The following is a 23,906-nucleotide window of genomic DNA, read 5'->3' as shown; positions in this document are numbered from 1 at the left end:
TTACAAGTTTGCATTTACCAATCACAACTAGACACATATTTATACAGCGTTGCGACAGATACCCGTTATGATGTCCGCCTTTAATTGGTTTTCCGATTGTGGCCATAAATCAGTTGGGGATTGGCCGCAGGGTTGTGCGGTTTGAGGCGCAAATGCAAAGTAATTTGAGATGAGAAAATAATGCCTACGGATATGTAATTTCGTAATTAGTGTAACCGTTAATGAGGCTATGAATTGCATCGTTTTATGGCTGGGGGGGAAACTATTGAGTTCGGCAGGTTCAACCTGCATCAGCCCCTCCAGGATAAATCGCTAGAATACAAATTTAGCTTTGCCTGTGATGTGTATCTTTTGCAGAAAAGAATTCCATTAACCAGATATTAACCAGACAATCAGCCGTAGGGCTGAAGCCCACACGAAAAAACCTCTTCAACTCGCTTCACACGCCTGCATCAAATGTCTGCTGTCTGCTGGCCAACTAAGACAAACTGTTGCCTCTCAAGTCCGCCTAATGATGCACAGATGAATGTTTGCCACACAACAGAATCCACAATCCACAAGGAAAAGCGAGCCCACCACCGCCTCAGGAGAGACAGTTGGGATGGGACAACGGGATGGGAAAGCAAATCAACCGCAAAAGCAACGCCTTTTGTGCCAAAAACTGAAACTTTAACTATTTATTACTCGCACCAAATGGCTCCAAGGGGCTGTCACAACCATACAGTCTGACTGAATGACTGGATATCTACGAGTATTCAAATGCATTAGCTCCAAATGTCGGATATGACAGCAGTCTTTCCTCTAACAAAACAAAATCGACTTGGACTCCTGCGTCTCCGCCAGAAAGCTGCCTATCGAGTGCAGTCGGAGTGAAACTTGCTTTTTGTTGTTGTTGTTGTTCCAGAGTCAGGGGAGAGGAGGGGCAAAGACCGTAGTCAAATTAGCGCCTCTGGCTGCTCCTCAAATCCATCTGCCATGCCGTGCCGTGCCGCAGCCACCCCAGCCATGGACACCCTGACATTGAAAAGGGTCTAATGGGTCGCTCGTCTGGTTGTCTGGAACTTTTGCCTCTCACTGTTTAGCTGTTACTGTTAATGATCCCAACAACAAGCAGCAACCACAGTCGCAGCAGCAGCAGCAGCAACAATGTTTGTTAATCGATTTATGATGTTTGAGAAAATTAAATGTGTCTGTCCAACCCGAAATGAGGCAACTGATAAGACCTCAACCTCTGCGGCAACGGTGGCAGTCGGAAAGCTCAAGCTCAAGCAAAAGTCAACTTTAAGATGCCACACAAGGAGGCTAAAGTGTCTCTCTTCGATAACGTCAAATTCTCAGGCAAAATAATTCCGAGAACTTCAGGCGACAGATCGACAATAAGATACCCATTAAAAGGCATTCATCTGCGCATGAGAAATGAGAGCGAAAATTACTATAAAATATGTGTTTTTTCTTGGAACTTGTGCTTCCGTCTGATATTCCTGCTCTATACACTTCCTTTTGCCCAATATACTCTTTCTATTTTCGCTTCAGCTACCCGGGTACTACAACTTTAAAAACTGTTTCCTCAAAGGAGAAATCCGAGAGAGAGAGGGGGCTGTGGGGGGTAAGTCGCAAAGTAGCGTAAAATAACAATAAACAAGAAATAATCATGTTGCTCGTCCAAGTCGAAGGCGAAGTTCTTTCGCTCCACTCAACTCTTTCCACGCCAACAACACTCCAACCAACTCCAAGCACCCACAATCACTTCTACTCCCTGGAGAGGCCAATCATGTGTAAGATTGCTGCATGTGGCAGAAGGCGGGTGCGGAGGCAGGAAGATGATGATGCTGTCTGTCTATCTGTCTGCCTGCCTGCCTCTTTGCCAACTATTTGCCCCAAAAGGAGCATCCGAGCAGCAGCAACAGCAATGAAGTTGTCGATGGCGGAGGCGCTTTCAAAATGTCAACGAAAGTGAACGAAACGAAGAGCAATAACAACTGTTTTCCAGTTGAAGAAAAGTGAAAGGAAGTTGCTTTGTATTTTAAAGTTTTGTCACTAAATTGTTTCGTCAATGAGTTTTTGTACTTAAATATCTTTAAGCTGAAGAGTTTTATTATAGATTCAGCTACAAGCGATTTACATCTTTCTTTTGAAGCTACCTACAACATTTTCCAATGAAATTCCTCTTTTTGGGTTACTTTTTTAGCTTTTGCCAGCCAAAAATGTATCTCAAGGAAAGTCTAGATTCATTCATTAGCTCAGGACACATATTGTACATTCTTTGCCATCCAATCTAGTTCCCCCATTCTGTATAGTAAGCTCTACATGTGCACGCCCAACAACAGAAACCATGAAAAGGCAGCAACAGGCAACAGCAACAGCAACATCAAAGTTAAGTAACGTAAGGCGGTTGTCGCATTAGTTGTGATTATTATCCACAGACTTCCCTCTCGCATATGGAGACATAATGCCCCCCCTCAGCCAGAGATTTTCAGTGTTGTGTAGGTGTTGATTTGTGTTGTCTGCAGCCTCCTCTCTCGCTCTCTACACTCACTACTCCTCATGCTCATGGTGCTCTGAAGCCAATTGAATGTTGAGCAACAGGCGACACTTGAGTGTCGAGTGTCGGCGTGTGGAAGTGGATTAAACTCCGGCAGACTTCGAGATTGGCATTGAAGTGTAATCAGTGTAAGCTGTCAGAAAATGGTTTCAACTTTAACAAACAAATAAAAAATCTCATACGAGTTATGCTCGCAGATTGATTCATTAAATTTAATGCCCAGGGCAGTAGGCGCAGAAAAATCAAACAAACAACAGAAAAACTGCCCACAGGTTGGTTCTCTCTGCCATCCATTGACACACATAGTCGGGGCAGACAATTGGTCCACGAAGGCAACTATCTATCCTCAGCAGCAGTTAAATAGGTCCCCGAACGGAGCGGGTTGCTATAGCAACCATCTTCAGGGTTTCTTCCAATCTTGTAACAATTCGCCTGGGCCAACTTACCAAAAAAAAAAAAAAAACTAGTAAAAGAAAGAAAAAGAAACGAGTAGGAAATGTTTCGGCATTTAGATACCCTTGCCCGTAGGTATATAAATATATCCAAAAGATACACTAAAATAATATTCCTATTGCATTGGAATAGCTCAAAAAACATTCGGTTTTTGTCACAAGAAATCTTTATTGAAAAGGCGCTAATACTTCTTGAATATCTAATAGGGCTAGTGGCATCACAAGAAACCAACTCCCAGTATCTAATCTCAATGGGAGCACCCACTGTACGCTAAGAAGAGTATACGCAAAAGAATAAAGTGGCGATGACTAAAGTTGTTGCAATTGAATTTGCATAAATTGTGGCCAGAGTCGGAGTCGTCGAGTCGTTGAGTTCCTTCTGCTTACTGGTTTGCGTCTGCGGTTATGCAAATCCCCCACACCCACACACACACACACATACACATACAGCCACCCCCAACTATGCCCCTCGTGTGCATTTGAAAATGCATAAGATTTATCCAAAGATTGCTGTCCATTAATTCAACTTGGATTTACTTTTAGCATATTTTACTGCTGCATGCATGAAACCGGACCAAAGAGAGAGAGGAAAAGAGAGACTCTCTTTCTTTTTTTTTTTGTTGGTATTCGCATTCGTATTCACAGTTCGATTCCGATTCCGATTCCGATTTGGCATACGCAAATATTTCTTCTCGTTTTTTTCGTTTTGCATACCTCTGCCCAAACCCCCTCCGCGACCGTTTCCTAGCTTGTACGCTAGCAATAAATTTGCATTTACCCACAAAATGTTTTGAACTATGAGGTTTCCTCATTGATTCGCAGTTTGAGGGGGGATTGTGGGGCCATCGGTTGCCTTACCTTGCCTTACCTTGCGTTTCGATTTATTTACGGCTGAATGTATTCAAATCGTTGTCCGAACTTTAACTGCATCTGTCGGTACGAGGACCCGCATGTCGTTGTGTAGTATATGGGAGTTACATCTGGCATTTTATTCAGTCATATTGATTAGTTTTTGATTGCACAAAGATGACCTTTTCGGGTTATCATTTGAGTTGCTAAGCACTTGCATGGCAAATGAAAGCTGAACGTTCTCCTAGTTTGATCATTAACCAAGTCTAAAACCACAGGAAGGAATGCAGACTAGCACTTAACTAATCTTCTAAGTAAAAACCTTACATATTTTTCCATAATCTAAATGCCAACAGGAACCACACACAAATTCTGCCATAGACACTTATGGTTTTAATATCAAATGCATTTTCCTGGCAGACTTAAAAGCTTTTCTTCGCCTGTGGCTTTCCTGCACATGCAACCACAATTTGTCTATTACATTTGTGTCAAAATCATCAAAAGTGGAACCAAACCTCGTACTAATCGTAGTCAACTCGTGGTGTCTGCCTATCAAGTAATTTGCAAAAATATATTTTTTTGAGTCCGAAAACACACAAACACACAGAGAAGAAAACTAAAACTAAAACTAAAACCAAATAACATTTAAGTGGACGAAAAATGTGAAGCATTTAGGTGAAGTGTAAAAGAGAAACCGCAGCCGGCAAACCGCATCTGATGGGGAAATTTGTGTGTTAGTTTTTCCCGCAGAGGAAAAATGAAACAAACAGGCACTCACGTGAAAATTTAAATCCATTAACTGGTTAGAATTTCATGCACAATTTATGAGGCGCATTGGCAGGAGGAAAAGGACTAGGCTATAGTCAGTGTGTGCACGTGCATATATATTCGTGTATATATTGGGGTATTTTTTGAGGATTTAATGGCAGCCGCAGCACCGGACCGACTTTAGGCTTGTTTGAATAAACAAAACACACTGTTGGCAATAAAACCCACAGTGCAACAACGAAAACTACACCCAAAACTGACCGAATGCCCATGGTTAGATACAGTTGGGTGTTCTCTACTCGTAGGTTTTATATTTTCACCACAAACGCTTTAAATATTCGAACGGACAACGAAAATAGTGGGCCAGCAAGGCGAACTGGGCGACTGCTGACATTTCCCTTCTGGTATAAAGTTGCCACTTTACACACGATTGGCCGCAACGACTCCATGTGCCACAAGGAATGTCTTAAATATTTCATGATGTGAACCATGGCGGCAGTCAATTCTCAGAAAGTGTTTCTTGTCAACATTTCAAGACAGATTGTCTGTGCTGGCCCAAGATAAAAGCCAAATATCGACATTTGAGAGGGTTAAAGATACTTTAAAGTGAGGAAACGCAGTCCCAACTCTCTTTCAATTAATGATTCATTCTTGAAATGAAATGAAACCTTACAACATGATATTCGATGAGTGTTGGCTATTTTCTTGACAGTTTTTCAGAGGGTGTTTCCTAGTCGCTTCCTTAGTTGTTTTTTTTTTTGCTGCTTTTCACTTATAAAGTTGTCAAAACTTTGTGTAGGCCTCATTTGAGATATTTGGTCAAAGAAATTATGTACATTTTGTAGTAGCTATAAAATTGCTGGCTTTCATGGCTGCCTTGCGAGTGGATACTCTTGAATTGAGGAATGGGGCAAGGTTGTGCAGGGGGCCCTTGTTTAAAGGTTGTAAATATTGAACCATAGACAACGTCGATGTAGTGACAGACAGCGTTATTGATTACGAAAAGTGACGGCAATTATTTAAGGCGATTATTTGTTGTCCAACAGAGCCACACAAATGCCAGAAATAAATAAAAAGTATCCTGAAATTATAGAGAGTAACCTGTACTTAGAGGATTGCCTCGAACTGATATAATTTAGGCCTAGAGAATTCCTAGAATATGCAATGAGTGAGTGCCTTTATTCTGTTTAGGCTCGGCTCTCTGGTGGCTGTTGGACCGTGTTTCTCAGAGCTTTAAATTTCTTCCTAGAGTTCCTGATTGGAGCTTAAACTTGCGAAAACTTAATTAAGTTCAATCAAAAGCAGTCGAAAGTCTGGCAAAAAACTTTAAGCCGCGGACAGGTCCACCTACAGCCCGACGCACCCACAATTGGCAAGCAAATTAGCAACGCTCAGCTCCACAGTCTCGGAATCAGTCAACCCCAACTAATGCGATTCATTTTCGTGTAAACTAGCGAAACGCAAAACTTTTCACGGCACCTTCAGCGGCACCAAATAAAAGGAATTTATATATAGCAGCGGATCTAAACTGTACATTTTGGACGTTGTTTTTTTTTGCTGGCTTTTGTTCGGTTGAAATTCAATAGCAGATAAATGCAGCGCACGATTCTCAACAAGTGCAGAAGATACCAAAACCAAAGGCAGCGTCATGGAAAATTTGTCAATGCAACAGCAAGTCGAAACACGGGCAGGAGCACGAGCAAACCAAACGAGCAGGAGACAGGGGAAAAATATAGGATGCGAGCATATATTTCGAGCCAATTGGCAGCGAATCAGTCAATTCTGTCAATTAATGGCCAACTAAATTACTGAAACGAAACAAAAAATCATGCTTCCTAAAGTATGAAATTACAAAAATTCCTTTAACGCAGAACTATAAATATTTATGTTATTTACCAGATTCCATCGTCAAATGTTCGGAACAAAAAAATGTAAGCGCACATGTCGCATCACTGACATACATATATAGATGGTACATACATATGTACATACCATGTACATTTCTGTTCTATCTACTTCAAAAATCTACATATTGCGTGGTACTCTTGTTAGCAACATTTGTTTTATGTCTTTTAATATTTGTCAATTGGAATGAATTGCCATTTGATTTGCCACACATTTTGTTGGTGCGGAATTGAGAAAACATTTTCATTCGAGTTTTACAGTAATTTGTTGTATGGATGAATAGACGGACGTGGAGTTTATGCAGCTTGTGTGGCAGGCTATGATGATGTGGCATGATATTGTCTGATTGATTGCGGCTGCTAATCGATTTATTTGGGTTCTGTTACATCACAAACGAAAGCTTAACTTCTTTAGTGTGGGAATTTCATGAATTCCTTCATTTCTTTACAATTTGTTCAAAAATGTAAAATGTAACTTTAGTTTTTTACGTTTAACGTTTTTACTTTTCAAAACATTTGACATTTTTTATTCGAATTGCATTTTGCTTTTTCAACTCCTGAAATTTAACTTGCACTTTTATGTCATTCCATTTTCTTAATTTAACTTTATTATACAAAAACCTCGCAGGGGTTTGACTCCCCAGTACACATAATTTTTTTTACATTTAATCAATTAAAAAAAAATTGTGTGTACGTGCACCTCCTGCTGGTCGCTAAAAAAAATTGAACAGTGGATGGATGCACATGTGCAGCGCTCAAGGGGGCCTGGTACTTCCAGCTGAGAGATTTATTCAAAAATAATAAAACCCCCAAACAAAGGCTCCAAACACAGCAGCAGCAGCAGCAAGAGCTCCACCTCTAGTGCCGTCTGCTGCCTCCTGCCCTGCCCACCTGACAATGACATGGAATTGAGTCCAACAGAGAATTGTGCTCTGTGTCTGAGTGTGTGTCCCCAGCTTTTGTCTAATTGTCGCTCTAGCACCAGGCCCCCACCCAACGAGTCATACAATCCACCATCATCATAATGCAGTCCCAGTGGCCGCATCCCTCCCCAAAGTCTCCCTCCCTCTCCGACTCTTTTGGAGTGCATGGAAAAATGTTCGCATATGTTGCGCCTTTTTAGTAGAGGAAAATGGGGGTGGACCTGCCAGGGACTATGCTCCTTCTGCTACGCCGTGCGTGTCTGTGTTGGCAAACAAATTACAGCTGCTATTTTCAAATCATTTGGGGCCATAATTTACGTCTGTGTCTGTGTCTGTGTGCTGGCGGCTCTTGCATGCGAGTATCGGTGTGCGTGTTTTGTGGGCCCCCAAAATTGAGGGCAGAGACGGAGGTTTAGGTTGTGGCTGTGGTCCGCATGAACAAGCGTTAAATTATTTGGGTGCGTCTGCTGTCAAAATTAATTTGGTCTGAAAGCGCTGCACCGCCAATAAAAAGTCAATGGAAAACAAAACAAAAAACTTGGGGAAATTAACAGAAATATTGGTGGTAGAATTTGATTTTTAATTTAAGCATTTCCAACACCAGTCACGCTCATTGGAAACATTATTGCCATATATTTGCACAACTCTGAACAACTCCACAGTCTCAATGTTGCACTCTGCATGGCAAAGTCCATGCAACGTTTGTTTTCAAATAAATCCCAAATGGTTTTTGCATATTGGTTAATTCACGCCATAAAACATAACCGTGCAACAAAACAATAACGGCGAGACAGAGCAAGAGCATGTGTTAAATTGTGGAGCACATACTCGTAAATCAAAATGTGCGACACGGGGCACCCGACGCGGCCTCTGCACTTGCCACCTCTCTCCTCGTTGTATGTATTGTATTTGTAAGTGCCACACACACACACACACACATCAGGTAGGAAAAATTGCGAGTGAAATTTTCGCCTGTTTCCGTGTTTGGCATTTCAATTGGAAAATGGTGCGCACATTTTGTGCAATGAAAGAACAGAGGAGACATTTGCGATTTATGCTATAGTCTTTGTTTTATTTTGTTTTATGTGCGTTTTGTTGTCAGGCATACATATATATATATACATATGTACATATATTGGCACACATCGGACACACCCTCTTTCGGACCGCCTTCTTTTTTTTGCCATCCACCAAAAGAAGATAACAATCATTTTGAGTGTTTGCTTTTGTTTTTGAGCGCTCTTTTTATATGTTTGCAGAGGAGCCAAAAAAAAAAATGCATTAACATTAATGCTGCTGCTGATTCTTCGCTCACGCTCCATACCCTGGACTCGAAGCGCTCTTGCTGGTTTTTTTGGTGTGTGTTTTTTCATTACACAAAATTATTTAATTTCCTGCAGGCGGCACGCAATTTGATGAGCAGCTGACAGACGTCCCACCCACATTGAGAGAGTGAGAGGATAAAATGGTGTGCAGAGTGAGGATATAAAATGGCGTTGAGTATCAGGAGCAGAGGGGCACGGGAAGCGCAAGAAAGTGGGTGTTGAATGGGCGTGGAGACAGGATGTGGAGGCGTTTGTCTTCTGGCTGCTGATGATGATGATGATGATGATGATGATGTCCTGCTGCCCTCCGCTTGGCACTGAAGAAAAAGTTATGATGCTTCCTTTCTCTTTCTATCTCTCTACTTTTGCCTTGAAGAATTTCCTTTCCCGAATGTGAAAATTCTTTCCCTTCGTTTGTTTAACGTTTATCGGTGCCAAGTTAATGACTTATGTGGGTCATTAGCATTTTATGCTGCGAAAATGGTGAAACCGCCCCTTAGAACTTTAAGCTTTTGCAGGGAAGAAAGGAACCTGAGAGTTTCCTTCAAGAATACCAAATGGGATTAAGGAAATGAGATGCGTATGAAACGAAAAAACTTCTACTTATATTCTTAGATATATTCAACAGAAAAGTGTCTTTAAATCTCCTTAAGAGTGCTAAGAATTTACCAACAATATTTATGCAAGAGAAATGTCTCCGCAGGGAACATCTTGTGTGACATTCAAAAAGTGCATGCACTTAGCAGAAACAAAATCTGTTTGTAATAATAATCATCAAAAGCAATACCCTTCACTGGTGGCAGTCTCATCTGGAATTCCCCCTCTAGATATTCCATTTGACTCGAGATTGATATGATATACAAAATTGCATTTATAAGCAATCATGTCAACGCCCAGAGAAATATGAAAAGACATGGCAGCAGGCGCAGCAGGCGCCCCTTATCTGAGGAGTATCGTGTGTTATTTTCCATATACCTATGCAGGCAATCGGAGGAAGTGCAGGAAGGAGCATCGGGGGGAATGGGTATTTTTCGCCAAAAGGCAAAATTTCACTTCACACCTACGCAACAAAACATGAAATCGAAACGGAAGCAGAAACGGAGCGAGACTCCAGCTCCATGACCCCACAGGAAATGCATTTGTTGCCGGGGGACTACTACTTCACTTTTGGTGTAAACTTCTACACCTTGCCACACACGCACACTCTTACACCCCACCCCATCGCATCTGGGGGCACATCTTAGCTTACAAGTATTTGGCGCCATTAAAGAATATTTCTTCTTTTTCCGAGTGAAATGAGAGGAGACACGTTTTATGCTTGTTTTCGTCGACGGCAGCCCGAGGGCGGAAAGTATTTTAGTTGAAAAATAAATTCCCCTCTTCCGTGACACATGGCTGACGGCTCCGTGTGGATGGGAAAAGAAGGGTATAAAGTTGCGGAAAGTATTGGCCGAGAGGCTGACAGTAGCAAAAGGTCGATAAGTTACACTTTCTTTTCAAATTTTGTGTGTTCAGCGATTAGGGAAAGGATTTTTGAGGAGAAACTAAGTACAGAATTCCACATACCTGAATTTATTTGTATTAAGTTCGTCTCATAATAGATTGGCTGCTGCATGCGATGATGATTCTGGGATTGCTATTTATTTAGTATAATTTTGCTCACACTTCACTGATACACTGGCTTCCTTGGGTAGCCTGTACCTTTTTTAAGCACATAAAATAAAATAAAAAAATAAAAGCAAAACACTTTTTGACTACGTTTTTTCAAGTTTACTGAAATTCCCAATACACTACACTTAACAACACTGCACTGCACTGCACTGCACAACACATTCTCTTAATTGGCGCCTGGTAACGATGATGCTGGATAGAATTCTGCTGGATTCTGGGAGCGTTAAAGATGGAAACTGCTGCATGCGATGATCATTCTGGGATTCTTATCAATTTAGCATAATATTGCTCACACTAACATAATTAGCACATAAAATAAAATTTAAAAAAAAGAAAAAAAAAGAAAAGAAAATTAAAAAATAAAAAAACATTTATTTTAAGAAAAAAGGATCAGGTTCTTTAAACTTTTGAAATACACAATACACTACACTTTACAACACTTCACAACTCTGCACTACACTTCACAACACTATACTTCACAACACTACTTTTCACATCACTGCACTTCACTTATTTGGCGCCTGGTAATAATGATTCCGGATGATTTCTTTGATGCGATTCCATTGCAGAAATATTGCTTGAAGCAATGAATTGCCTGAAACGGTAAAAAAAAAACGATAAAATATATTTATCAATTTTCAATCAAACTAATTCGAAATTATATTCAGAAGAAGTGCAATTCTTACTTCCATTTTTTGTATAAGGTAAATTTTAGAAGAATTGTAGAACAAATAAGCGTTAATTTAGAATCTAAATTTTAGATTATACTTTAGCTGCCCTTGTGAACTTCTATCAATTCGTAAAAATAAAATAAATCTGCCTCAATAGCGCTAATTACTATACGAGTAGAACCGTTCCTATTAACTTCAAATTCAATCAGAAAATTGCATTCATGATGCCCCATTGACTGTTGCTAATGAAACTACTATTTTATGGCACAACAGAGGGGGACAGCGAGAGACCTTTCAGGAAGAAGCTTCTTTTCTGTCCGTCTTCCAGGGAAAATCTTAATTTCTGTCTTGTTTTTTACAGCTCATTAGCAAAGCGCCGCTGGGTAGGTAGAGAGAGAGAGAGAGAGAGACGCCAAGGGGGATGGGTGACCCACGACTGCATCTTTCAGAAGCTGCTTAAAAGCCAATCCGAAAATAAGTGGATTCCTGTCCGGGAAGAGCATTTAAAAGCCCAAAGTGTCAGTCTGTCAGTCAGCGAGGCACTTGTGCTCAATCAGCGGGGAGACATCATGACTATGGCTCTCCGGCAGAGCAGGGAGATCGCTGTGTGGGCGTCCCGCCATAACTCAAATCATCTGAAGAGAGGCAGAAGCAGAAGCAGAAGCAGAAGCAATGGCAGTGGCGGTGGCAACAGCAGGGCCTAATGAAGTGTCTCAAAGTATCTGTTAATAGGTGAGAGACAGGGACAGAATGGTGAGCAAGAGAAAGGGGGTGGAGTCGGTGGAGAAAGAGAGAGAAAGAGAGAGAGAGAGAGAGAGGTGGTGAGAGTTTAGAGAAGGCTGAAACCCAAAAGTTCAGCTCACTTTTATGGTCAGCATTAAAAGGAAATCTTTTTCCTCTGCTTTTATGACTTTAAAGCGAAAAACGGTAGACAAAATGCCAAAAGCTTGTTAGGAGGAAAAACGCTTCATTCGAATGAAAAGCATTTACATTTTGACTGCTGCTGCTGCTGTTGCCGCAGCACTGATGGGACTCGTGCGCCTGCCCCTCCCCTATGGTAAAGCAACATCGGCATCATGGCACATCAATCAGCGGCAGTGGGCAACATTAAAATGGTAATTTAAAACCGCGAGTGTAGCCTCAGGACCATGAGCCAGAGAGGACTCATCATGCCGACGTTTTAATGATTGGCCGCTGGCTTCCTCCTTCCAGGGCACAGAGTCCAGGCTCTCTATGCAAATGGTATCCTCTGGAAAACTCCCTCGTAAATCAAAGCTGCAACACCTTAACCATCCACCAAATGATGGCCAAAAGGTGCTGCCTGACTGATGGACAGACTGGCTGGCTGTGCTTGCTGTCCGTCTGTCTGTCTGACTGGCTGCAGTCGTAAAGTGTTTTGAGAAATGTCACCCGTGGGGCGTTCTTGTCATTCCACCAGAATAAAAAGGTGTTCAATCAACTGTCAGCAGTCATCTATCCGTTCCTACGCTCTGCAGTTTGCTTCTGTCTACAGATTGAATATATCTTTACAAAATATAAATAAAAGTAACAAGAAAACCTTTTAGCTGCCACTGAGTGTGAGAGCAGTTGGATTGCTGCGGAAAGTGAAGACTTTGCAATATTTATGGAGGTTGGGAAACCATTTAGAAGATACATAAATCATGGAAAATATATTGCACAGTCTAGAGTTGCTCCAAGACATCCTAATGCTCAATTAACCAACCTGCTGCATTCATAGTTTAAGTACTTAAATGCCCTGTAATCAGCCCTTACACTTTTCCGTTGAACCTGTCCATGCATCCCATACTTCAACGAGAGCCAGAGCCAATTAGTCATTCCATAACTCGGTGTAAATCAAGGACTATGCACAGAGACCCTTGAGAAGCATTTAAAAGCCGCTTAGCATCAGCTTTGACTCAACAATCCGGAATCCAGGAAATCCCAGCAGATGACCCACAAACGAAGCTAAAATAACGAGGAGGTTGGTTTTACCTTCTGTGCGTATGTCCGCCGCCCACGCCACAACTTGAGAGTTTCCCATCGGCAACAGCAACAGCAGCAGCAGCAGCACAAAATTCTTTCTCAAGTGTCTCATATGACAGAGCTCGAAACCAAAGCCCCCGCTCTAGACCTTCCTGAACCAGTTAGCCGCAACATTGAACTGAAGTTTGCCTTTACTTTGAGCGGGGCTTCTGTCATAACAAACACTTACTCGAAGCACACAGGCACTCCCCCGTCAGATTCCAGGCACTCGGTAACCTAAGACTCTGATGAAGAAGTGCGAAACAGTGGCTCATGTTCATGTTGCCCCCAAGGGGTGCACAGTCTATTCTGATTTACAGCGCGTTCAATTAGTTTGAATATGTCTGGAGAAATGAGTGGGCGAGACAGGGAGGACAGGCAGGAGCGACAGCTGCAAAGATGGGGGAAGGAGTGTACTTTTGGAGAGACAAAAAAATAAAAGAAAAACTAACTGGCTTTGGGACCTGCTTGGCGTTCCCCAAACAATTTATTGGCTTGGGCAATTATTTGTCTAAAATAATTGCCAATTGGTCGCTGAATTCCAGACAAAAACAAAACAAAAAAACACATGGAAAGACAACACAGACGGGACATCAAACAATCACAGCCAGAGAAACAGAAATTTCGAGAGAGAAAGGGGAACAAAGCAACATTTGTCTGCTGGCTTTGGAGGAGCTTCAGAGCTTTGTGGATGTGGAGGGGTTGAAGGAGAAAAATGAAGGCTCCCGCCATTCTCTTGTCAGTCGCGTCGACTGCTGCTTGTTAGTTGTCCAGCGATTTCCGTTTCCGCTTTCCCCAAACCAACTTTCCAACGAATGGAAAACCTGTGACTGTAACAACTCCTTTGGGCTCGATCCGTGTCTGGCATTGAAATGGGAACAAAAGCCAATGCCAAAGTCAAAGTGAAAGCCAAATCGTGGCGCGAAATTGCTAGAAAAGTAGAAAAGCCAGCAAAGGAACAAAGTGAATGGAGACAGAAAAGAATGGATAAAACGGTGGTGAGAATGCAGACACAGAGCCATGGATAAACCGAGGTGAGAATGGAGACGAGAGAGCGTGGATAATGGAGACAGAAGAAAGGAGCAAAATGGTTTCAAGAGGGACAGACGACAGAGGTAAATGGTGAAGCAAAAGATTTGCCGGTTTTAAGCCATCATTGGTATTTTATTAATAGCTAGGGGAAAGACTCCACAGCTTGCTTTCATCTATGTCCACCAATAAAGGAGGTAGCGATCCCTCTGCCCCTTTCTGCAGTGGGTCCTGGCTCCCTGTACCCTTGCTCGGGGTTCAATATTTTTGCTGCGTCGCTGTTTTTGGCATTCATTTCGTGGTCTGCTGAGGTCCGGGTCTGGTTTTGACTTTGGCCATGGGTCTCGACCCTTTGTCTGGGCTCCGGCCCCCGAAACAATAACCACAAAGCAATGAAATCGAAAATCGTGCTACAGGCGGCTGCTCTCTCGTCCTGCACCCCTCGACGCCCAGCCACCCCCAAACCCAGGGAGTATTTTTCCTTGCCGTCTATCGACATTATTGACTCTGGTTCTCCCTTTACTTCTCCATCAGCTGTGACCAGTAGCAGCAGCAGCAGCAGCAGTAGTAGAGCTCTTTTCACCCGTAGCAGACATTGGTCTGCTTGCAAAATATATTAAGAATGGAAAAAAATAATATTTCTCGCTTACGGGCTTTCCATTGGAGCCTCTCCGCTCGTCAGTCCCGTCCTTCCTCTCCGCTGTTGGCATTACAACTTTCGTTTTCAATTTTCTCGGATTTCTCTCATCTTGGGGTTTTATGTGGTTGGTCTTTTTATTGTGTAGATGGTAGTCCGCCCCATAAATAGGGTGTAAAATGCACCTGAACTGCAGACAATGGGGGGCCAGCCAGACGACGCTGGCAGGCGGCCTTAAAAATAAATAAGGAAAGAGAGTGAGAATAAGTTTAAAATAAGTAAAAGTAATGTTAAGCAGAGGGCAAAAATTGATTTCTGTTTGATTGACATTTTTCTATGAATATTCCATACAATTCCAGGTGCAAATACACCACAAAAAACAATTTGGAATGCATCTCGGTTGTGGTTTTTGATTCTTTGTCATGACTTAAAGGTGGTCAAAGAAACTATTTGCTGGTAAACCGCTTTTAACTTTCATTGAACGAGTCAAATGCATTCCTTCAGTTCGTCTGTACTTTGTTGAAATAATGAAATAATCATAATTTTGGAATCAATATGAAGCCATTTAAAACATTTTAATGACAGTCTCATTTTGCATGCTAAGCCCTTTCAATAGCAGTGTAAGCCGCAGCCTTGAAGGATAATTATTTATGTAATTAGAATAAATGATGATTAAAATCATTAAAAAGCTTCCCTCAAAAGCATCAATTTCGCAGCATAATTCGATTGCCAACGATGAGTTTTAATCAAATTGACAAGGGAGAGAGGCAAAGGCAACAGGCGGAAGGCATTCAACTGTGAGTCCTTCAGTCGAGCCAACGGCATGGCACAGCACCAGTGCGGCTCATCGATTACAGCTCATCAGACAAACACGACAGAAAGACCAACAGGCAGAAGAGCCAAGCAGGGATGTGGCTGCCACGCGTTCATGCAGAGAACTGAAGAAGGTTGAGTAGGCAGAGACCAGACCGAGACGATGACGGTGACTCCTACTCGGCGTCGGCTTAGTGCCTTGGAGTGTGGCAAATAAATTGACATTTAGCTGTGCGTGTAACAAGATCAAGCATACGCAACGTTGCCTCTGATTTGGCAACAAACGCAGACAGCGGTAGACAGAGAGAGAGAGAGAGAGAGAATATGCTACTCATTAATGTTGCATAGAGTTTTTCCACCCAACATCCCCCATCCATCGCCACAAACTCCACACTCTCCGTATACAAATTTGCAAACAAATTTCCAAAACGGAAGCCCAACTGACAGCCAAGCAAGCCAAGCAAACTGAGCTTTACCATGGCATCCTGTGTTACTTCTACGTGCAGAAAAAGTGTGCAGTGTACACTACTCAACGAAATCTATGACAAGCCGCCTGACAGCTTGATGTGGCGATTAGTGCGTGTCCTGATTGTGTCCTGGAATGGTGCATGATGCATTTTAAATTTAAACAAAACCAGGGACGGATCAAAGTTCTAGGAACATTCGGAATGGGTAGCTTGTAGCTCCCCAAGTACAGGTACTCTCCGAAGACCCCTTTTCTCTTTGCGATTTAGGCGAACTTCATGTCTTTGCAGCCCTGTCTGTGCTTATGCATGCGTGCAGTTTTGTTTGTGCAACAGCATGTTGCTCGCCGCCCTCTGGGAGATTGTAGTTGAGTTGTCAGCACCGCTGACAGTGATGAAAACTTTGTTGGCAGGCCAAAAGTTGCTGGCAAACTGGTTGGGGGTGAGTGCAACAGGCAGACGTTATGCTTCAGCGAGCAATCGATAAGGTTATCGTTTATCGTTGACTCACAATTAAAGGCGTTCTTGGGTGGTGGTATGAGTGGCAGATAGACGTGGTAGACTGCCCCACACAAACACTCAAGCTCTTTTTCTCCTTTAGCAAGTCTTAGCAGGAATTCACACACACACACACAACCCTTCATGCCAATGCATTTGCTGACCCAGTTTTTGTCTTCTTTTCAGAGCTATGATATAATTGGCATCAGGCAGACATCCCACTGGAGGACAGAACACTTCTCAAATCTCCCATCCGCATGCAGGTGAGTTCTAATTACACAATTCCCTCGCAGCATTGCTGTTCTAACACCTCCCCTTCATCAACTGAAACTCTACGGAAATGCCATATAGAACCAATTTGTTGCCCCTCGTTCCACCTGTTGGAGACGTTTTCCTGTGTCAGTCTGGGGCTGTCTGTGGGCAGATTTAAAGAAGTTTCCATCACATTTCCTGACCAGGATGCCATTCATGGAGCATGGTAATGACGGGGGGAAGGGACTTTAATGCTAGACGGAAATGCCCAAGTGAAGAGCTCTCCTGTGCCACATTGCCAAAAGCTCTTTCCATTTCCGTAAAAATTCAAATTCGCAGCTGTGGAAAAGTGAAAAGTGCAAAGAAAGAGAAGCTAAGAGAAGAGAAGAAAGAGAGCGAGGGAATGAGAGTGAAAATGATAAGTGCAAACACTAACAATGTGGAGCCAGCTCTTTCTCTAAGTCTCCTCTCTTCTCATAGATTCCCGCTCCCAGTTATCTTACCCCCGTCAAAGTAATGCCGGCAATGCGCAAAAATGTAATTAAATCCATGTCACAGTCAGGACAGTCAGGGCATAAAAGGGCAACAGGAAGTACGCACTTCAATGACATTTCTAGCATGATGCAAACTCTGATCCGAATTCTATCATCAGCTGACAACGTGGCTTTTTTTTTTAAGACCAAACTCAACTCCCTTATCCTCATCTGATTTGTGTAGAACATAAAGGAAAAGGGTGGGCCTCAGGTAAATATCTGCTCTAAATACTCCCCTCAGGTAATAGCTCTGGTTGCTTTCAGCGGCAAGCTTCGACTTATAATCCGATTTATGTTTTCATGGAAATATTCTGTCTAAGTAAACTCTAGGAAATTGTGTTGTTTCCTTTTCTGGTTTTTGTTCTTTCTAGTCTTCTTGCGCTGAAATTATTTACATTGCCTGGCGACCCTGGCTTCCTTTGTACAAAATGAATTTAAATGACTTGAACGTGCCTTCAGTGTAGGCTTCCTTTTTGCTGGATCACACACATGCAGGAATCATGAATAAATAAATTGTATGCGTAAAAATAATTCAATTATAGGCATTCCCCCACGTACATCCTACATCCCCTACGCCCAGCCCAACATGCGGGAAACCTCTTTGTGGTTGCCTCTTTTCCTTTTTTTTTTTTTTTTTTGTTGGTTATAAATAAATTGGTAAAGCAATTTTTCGTGTGGAGCCCAACGGAACCCGCCTGTATGGCGGAGTCACTTCATTGAATTTCATTGATTTTGTTTTTGATTTATTTTTACCCCGAAAACGCTTTCCTTTTTTTGTTTCTGTTGATGGCCAATATTTATGGCGGTCGATGAGTGAAAATTAATCAAATCAATATAAAAATAGAGCTCCAGAAGCTGAGACGAACTTGTCTTAAAATTAAGAGCAATATTTATTGCCGAACATTCTGATATTTAATTAGAAGTAAATTGTCGCTTCATTTGGCTTTCCTCTCTTCCCGAATTTCCGTTCTATTCCAGTCACAGCACTTAACCATAAATCACTCTGTGGCAGCAGAATCAACAGGTTGTCGTCGGGAGAGTCAACCCCATTTTTCAAGTTGGCCTTCATTCAATTAACAATTGTATCCATACATATATATTTATACGTATAAGAGAAAAAGAAAATGAGACGGAGAGGGAGAGCGAATCGATGGCAAACCCAAAAATGCTTCATCGACTTCTTCCTTCATTCCTCCCTCCCTCACTGTCTTTTCGTTTCCTCTTTCCAGGCACTGCCAACTGCAATTAAAAGGCCATGAATTTCAGCTCTTCTCCGACTCATTCTCTTATTTGATTCCGCCCCTGCTTCAGCAATGTGTGGGCGTGGCCAGCAGCTGCCTTTGGATCTGGCCCAGTCCTTTTCTGTAAAGTGAGAAGCACTTAAACGAAATGGCGCTCAACAGCTGGCAATAAGCGATGCCAGTCTGTCGTTGACTTCTGCTGGGCTGCTCGCCATGGCTCCACACAAGGATATATGTAAATATGACAATACATACACATAGACATATGTGACTTGTGTATCATTGACCCATTTTCGCTGCTCTTTTTTAAAGCCCCAATGCCTCAGATCACAGGAACGATAGTTTGTAGAATAATTATTTGTTCTATATATTATATTGTTCTTATCGAAGCAATATATCATCTAGCTGTCATATAAAATAATGAATCTTCAAGGACATCGAAAACTTGCCTCCTTCAGCTGTATATTCTCTGACCTTATAGCATTATCTCCCCCTAGTATTTCCACATATTTTGCTGTCGTTTGTATTGCCAAACCAACCCCCAACCTTAAGTCAAAATGTCTCTTCCCTTTTTATTTTGCGCCAATAAGAATTATGAACATGTTAATGCTTGCAGCTTATTTAGCTGCCAATTAATAAATTTTCTAAAATTCCGTGTCCCCCTCCAAGTGTTTTCGTTTTCGTTTTCGTTTTCGTTTTCTTTTCCATTTCTTTGTTATTTTCCGTGCCCGGTCTGGTCTGCACAGCTCTGCTCCAAATGTGTCTCGCATATTAATGAATATTTGTTTTTCCCTCCCGCCACACACACAACTGAAAAGGGGAGAAGACTGTGGGGTTCTTTTCCCTCCACTGAAAAGGGGCGATAAATGTATGGGGGAGGCAGAAGAAATTTATGTTCTCAGGTTAAATTCCTGGGATTCTTTCGTGTCGTTATTCTGTGTGTGTTTAGTTCTGTTCATTTGTTAAATTAATTTATGTTTGCTGACTGTTACATTTTTACAACATATTTTGCATACGCAAAGGGATGGAAAGGGGCCGCCCCGAGACCCTCTTAACCCTTTTGATATATTCGGAATTTATTTTTGTGCGACAAGAACTTAAAGATGGGGCTGGGAAGAGTGAAAAGTTGTGAAAGATTTGAATATTTATATTCGGATCAGTTCTACTTTTCTTTGGAACATTCTGTGATGTGTTTTCCTTTTAAAACTTAATTTTCTGCCACATTAAATGCCACATTTTTCCTATTTGAGGTAGTCCCAGGCCCACACACACATTATCTAGAGCCCTGTGGGGCGTCCACTCGTATGGTGGAGCCCCATTAATATTCAACCAGGCAGACACGCCTACGTCCTGAACTTTGACCCAAATTTTCCGGGGCTCATTTGCATAGTAGTCTTGAAACAGAGTACGTACTGACAAACAAAAAACGAACTTCACTGCCCTTAAAGTGAATTAAATATGAAATCTACTCAAATATTTAGCAAAGGACCCAGGACACAGAGTCTACGTGTGTGTGAGAGAATCTCATATGTGGCGGCATGACCTCCCCTAATACACACTGTCCTCCCCGAAACATTTCCCAAGTGGACAATACAACAAAACAAAGCAACGAGACAAAGAGAAATGGAGCTGGGAATCGGGTCTCTCTAATTGTTATATGTTTATCCGCAAAGCAAACAATGACCGCAGCATAAGAGACAGAAAGGGAGAGAGAGAGGAAGAGGGAGGGCAACGGACCTGCCACAAATCCAGATTCTACCCCTGCTTCTGGCTACCCTTTTGGTCCCTCTAGTACCTTTTAGGAGTTGACTTTTTGCAATTTTTTAATGTTCTATGGTCCGTGGCTCTCTGGCTCCCGAAAACGTACTTCACTTCATCTTTTATGCATGTTGCCCCCTAACACTACCCTCTCTAGGGGTGTGGTGTGGGGTGAAGCAGCAAAAAAAAAAAAAAAGGTTTGCGTGCCAAATTATTGTGCCACTGGCCCAAAGTTCTTTTATTTCGGTTGCCTGGCCAGCTTGGCTCATTTATTTCCTGACCGTTTTTTTCTGTGGGACTTCTGCTGAGGCAGCAGCCAAAGCGCCAAAGTGCGTTGGACTCTGTGGATTCTGTGTACAGTTTTTTTTGGGAACTGCCATGTAAAATATCGATTTTAGTTTTGAGTATGAGCAATGATGCACATCAATTTAGAGTTGAGAGGAATTAAATCAATTTTAAAGGTATAAATATTGAATGTTACAAAGAGTCATGATTGTAATGATTTCCCGATTTTCCTTAAATTTGGTATATTTTTCCTAAGGTTTCTTGTCTTTTCTTGGAATTTCCAACATTTTCCGGTTTTGTTCTCTCTTTTCCCCGCGCTCACTGTTTCGGGGTATTTTGCCAACCATAAAGTGCTTAAGTCGTGAGGGTTTCAACAGCTTCTATATCATCTGAAGCTTAAGCGGAAGGACAGAAAACACACACACACACACACACACACATTTCCACTCTGTATCTGTTCTACTCTCTGCCTCTTACACCACTTTATTTTAGCCATAACATGGGGCACAATAAAAACGAGTTAAGGATCTCTAAACCATTTTAAACATTTAGTGCACCGCAGCGCGAGACCACCCAAAAAAAAAAATGGGCTAAAAGCAACGTAAAGAAGAATGAAGGAGATAAACAGTGAAACTGCATATAAAGATAAAATATTTCATTTGCTAGTCCGCTGCGTCCCCTCCTCCTTTCCTTACTAGATGTGTGTTTCTGCCCCTCTCCGCTCCGCGCCTGCTCTGACATTTGTGGACTTAATGCAATTGTCGCATTATTTCCTTTACTTCTACGGCAAAACACTTCGCAAAACGCTCCACGAAATGATATATGCACAGAGACAGTCACAACTTTGGATAGATATCATATATATGTACGAAGTTTTGTATGAACTCGAAATAAAGGCTAGTCTTGCAGTCCGAAGCTCTTGATACCCCTGCAGATTAGAATGTACTGAACGCATTCACAGCAAACGAATCATTTTAAATGTTATTTTTTATGTAAAATAATGTGCGGACAAAAAACGAATGTAGAGTAGATTCATCTTCACAATTTGTTTGAATTCATCTGATTTTGTCGGTGATCGGCTGAGATATGAATTAAAACAAACATTCAATCCAAACACACAAATACTCTCTGCCGCATAGGGTATTCAAATAGTCGTACACATGCCTATATGTACATATATATTTATATATATATATTTTTTTTTTTTTAAATACCTCACTTGTGTTGGGCTCTTTTTCTGTTGTTGTTATATTTTGGTTTTTATTTTGCCGCATGGCGTCTCGTCTGGCGTCTGCCACGGCGTCTGCAATTGCGAGGAGTCTGTGTGCCTTCATCTCTCTCTCTCTCTCGCTCTCTTTCTGTGTGAACGTGCCACATGCCCCATGCCTCGCGGTTCTTGGTTATTAAGCCATTTTCCTCGCTGACACTCGTCTTTTTTTTTTTGGCAAATCAAGCAAAGTGTTGGACAAAAAAATATATACATATACACATACTGGTACATATATAAATTAAATAAAAATTCCTGGCCAGCGTCAAGACTGACACACATGTGCGCAAAGTTTTTCATTTTCCCAGGCCAACATTTTTTGGGGTGCTCTGCACTTTATTTGCAGACATTTCAGTGGGGTTTGTTTTCTTTTAATGAGTGGGGTTTTTGCCGAAACGGAGCTTCACTGGTGCTTTTTGTATTTAATTTAAAGCTTAGGGTTTTCATGTTTGAAAAGAGTTGTGGAACAAAAGGGGTTTAGTTTAGCCGTTGGAAATGGAATGCATTCAATGCAGAAACTAGATAAATGTTGATTCAGCAAGAGTTGATGTTAAAGCACCTTTGATTGCTACAAAAAATATATGAACTAAAAGCTATATAGATCTTCGGTGCCTAGAGCTCAGCTTTCATCTGTCTTTGCTGAGAGTTTTAGCTATTCAATTAATTACGGATGCCGACAAATCAGGCCTCGCAGACAAAGTCTAAGAAAGGGATTTTCGGGAAAAGCCACTAAAAACGTCGAAAAGTTGGTGCCAAAAATGGAAAGGAGTGCGGGGGAGGGTGGGAGCTGCCACTGCCACTGCCACTGCACTGTGGTGACAAAAACAATTCATCTCGAATGGCAGCAGGCATTCCCCTCAAACCCAAGAGCAGATTTGTGCAATTTGTGCGTGCAAACTCTGGGAATTCTCTCTGTTTCTCCTATGCCGTTTTCTTTTTGTTGTTTCTTGATTTTTTTTTTTTTGATTTGCTTATTTTTGTATTGTGTTTGCCTATCCAATAACAGACCCCAAGTCTCACAGACCATGCCGTGAAGAGGAGCAAATGCTAATCTTGATAAAAATAAACGCACTCGGGCACGTTGCTCAATAAGAGAAGAGGCAGGAGGACCAGAAGAAGGAGGAGATCCAAGTGCGAGACGACGGCATCTCACGTTTTTCGTCGCATTTTCAATTTGCTTGGCATTTCCCTGCCGTTTTTCCTGCCTGGTTTCTCCACAGTTGTAGCTCTATGTCTGGCTTCTGGCTTCTGGCTTCTGCTTCTGGTCCCCGTTCTTGCCATTGTCAGTCTGAGTGTTATCCAAACCTCCCCCCTGAAGCCAGCCTCCTAGACTAAGTGAATATTAATATTGACTTTGTGTGCTCTTCGCATAGTTCACAAAAGTTTTTCACCTTTGATTGCTTGACTTGACTTGGGCATGGGGCATGGGGCATGGGGCATGCTGCTGCTACTGCTGAACCCTGACCTCGCCTCGATTTTCTCTCCCCCATTTGTGGCCTTTAAAGTCAATGGCATGCTCAGCGGTTCGCTTTTTCCGGTGGAAATTTATGTGCAAACTTTATGCGTGGTACTGGAGGGGCCGTTCTTCCAGCCATCCCCTCTTGCTCTTTTCTATTATCAGCATTTGTTGCTCCACTCCACTCACCCGCTCATGTTCCACTCCTGCTCCTGCTGCTCCTACTCTCTTCGTCTGACATTATTTTGCCATTTTTATGGCATTTAAGTTCAAATGAGGAACGTGGGATAAGGACTGGCACTCGTTTCGGGTGTCACACTCCTTGAGCTTGAATTTTCTCTTGTCATTTCCACGTAGAACGAACAAGTCGCACAAGTCTGGGCGGATTACCTGCAAAGAAAGAAAGCAAAAGAAAAGCTCAAACAATGTCAATATAATTAAATGAAGCTTATAAAAACTGAAGAGGAAAGAGGAGCCCACAGACCGTGGCAGTGGTTGGAGGAACTGCCGCTGCTTTCGGTATGTGTGTTGATTGGATTTTTTGGT

General features: G+C 42.1%; 1 protein-coding gene across 2 annotated transcripts in view; it reads left to right on the top strand.

The window, feature by feature from the left end:
• LOC117580295 (leucine-rich repeats and immunoglobulin-like domains protein 3) overlaps positions 1-23,906 on the top strand; it is an 82,491-nt gene that overhangs the window by 41,766 nt on the left and 16,819 nt on the right. For both annotated transcript variants that reach the window (XM_034266779.1, XM_034266787.1), the window contains exon 2: positions 16,755-16,831. The gene's annotated coding sequence lies outside the window, so the exon portion shown is untranslated. The remainder of the gene's footprint in view (positions 1-16,754; positions 16,832-23,906) is intronic.

The sequence above is a fragment of the Drosophila guanche genome, unplaced genomic scaffold (assembly GCF_900245975.1).
Source record: "Drosophila guanche unplaced genomic scaffold, DGUA_6, whole genome shotgun sequence".
Classification (NCBI taxonomy): Eukaryota; Metazoa; Arthropoda; class Insecta; order Diptera; family Drosophilidae; genus Drosophila; species Drosophila guanche.
The sequence above is the reverse complement of the archived record's forward strand: the minus strand, read 5'-3'. Positions and strand labels throughout refer to the sequence as shown.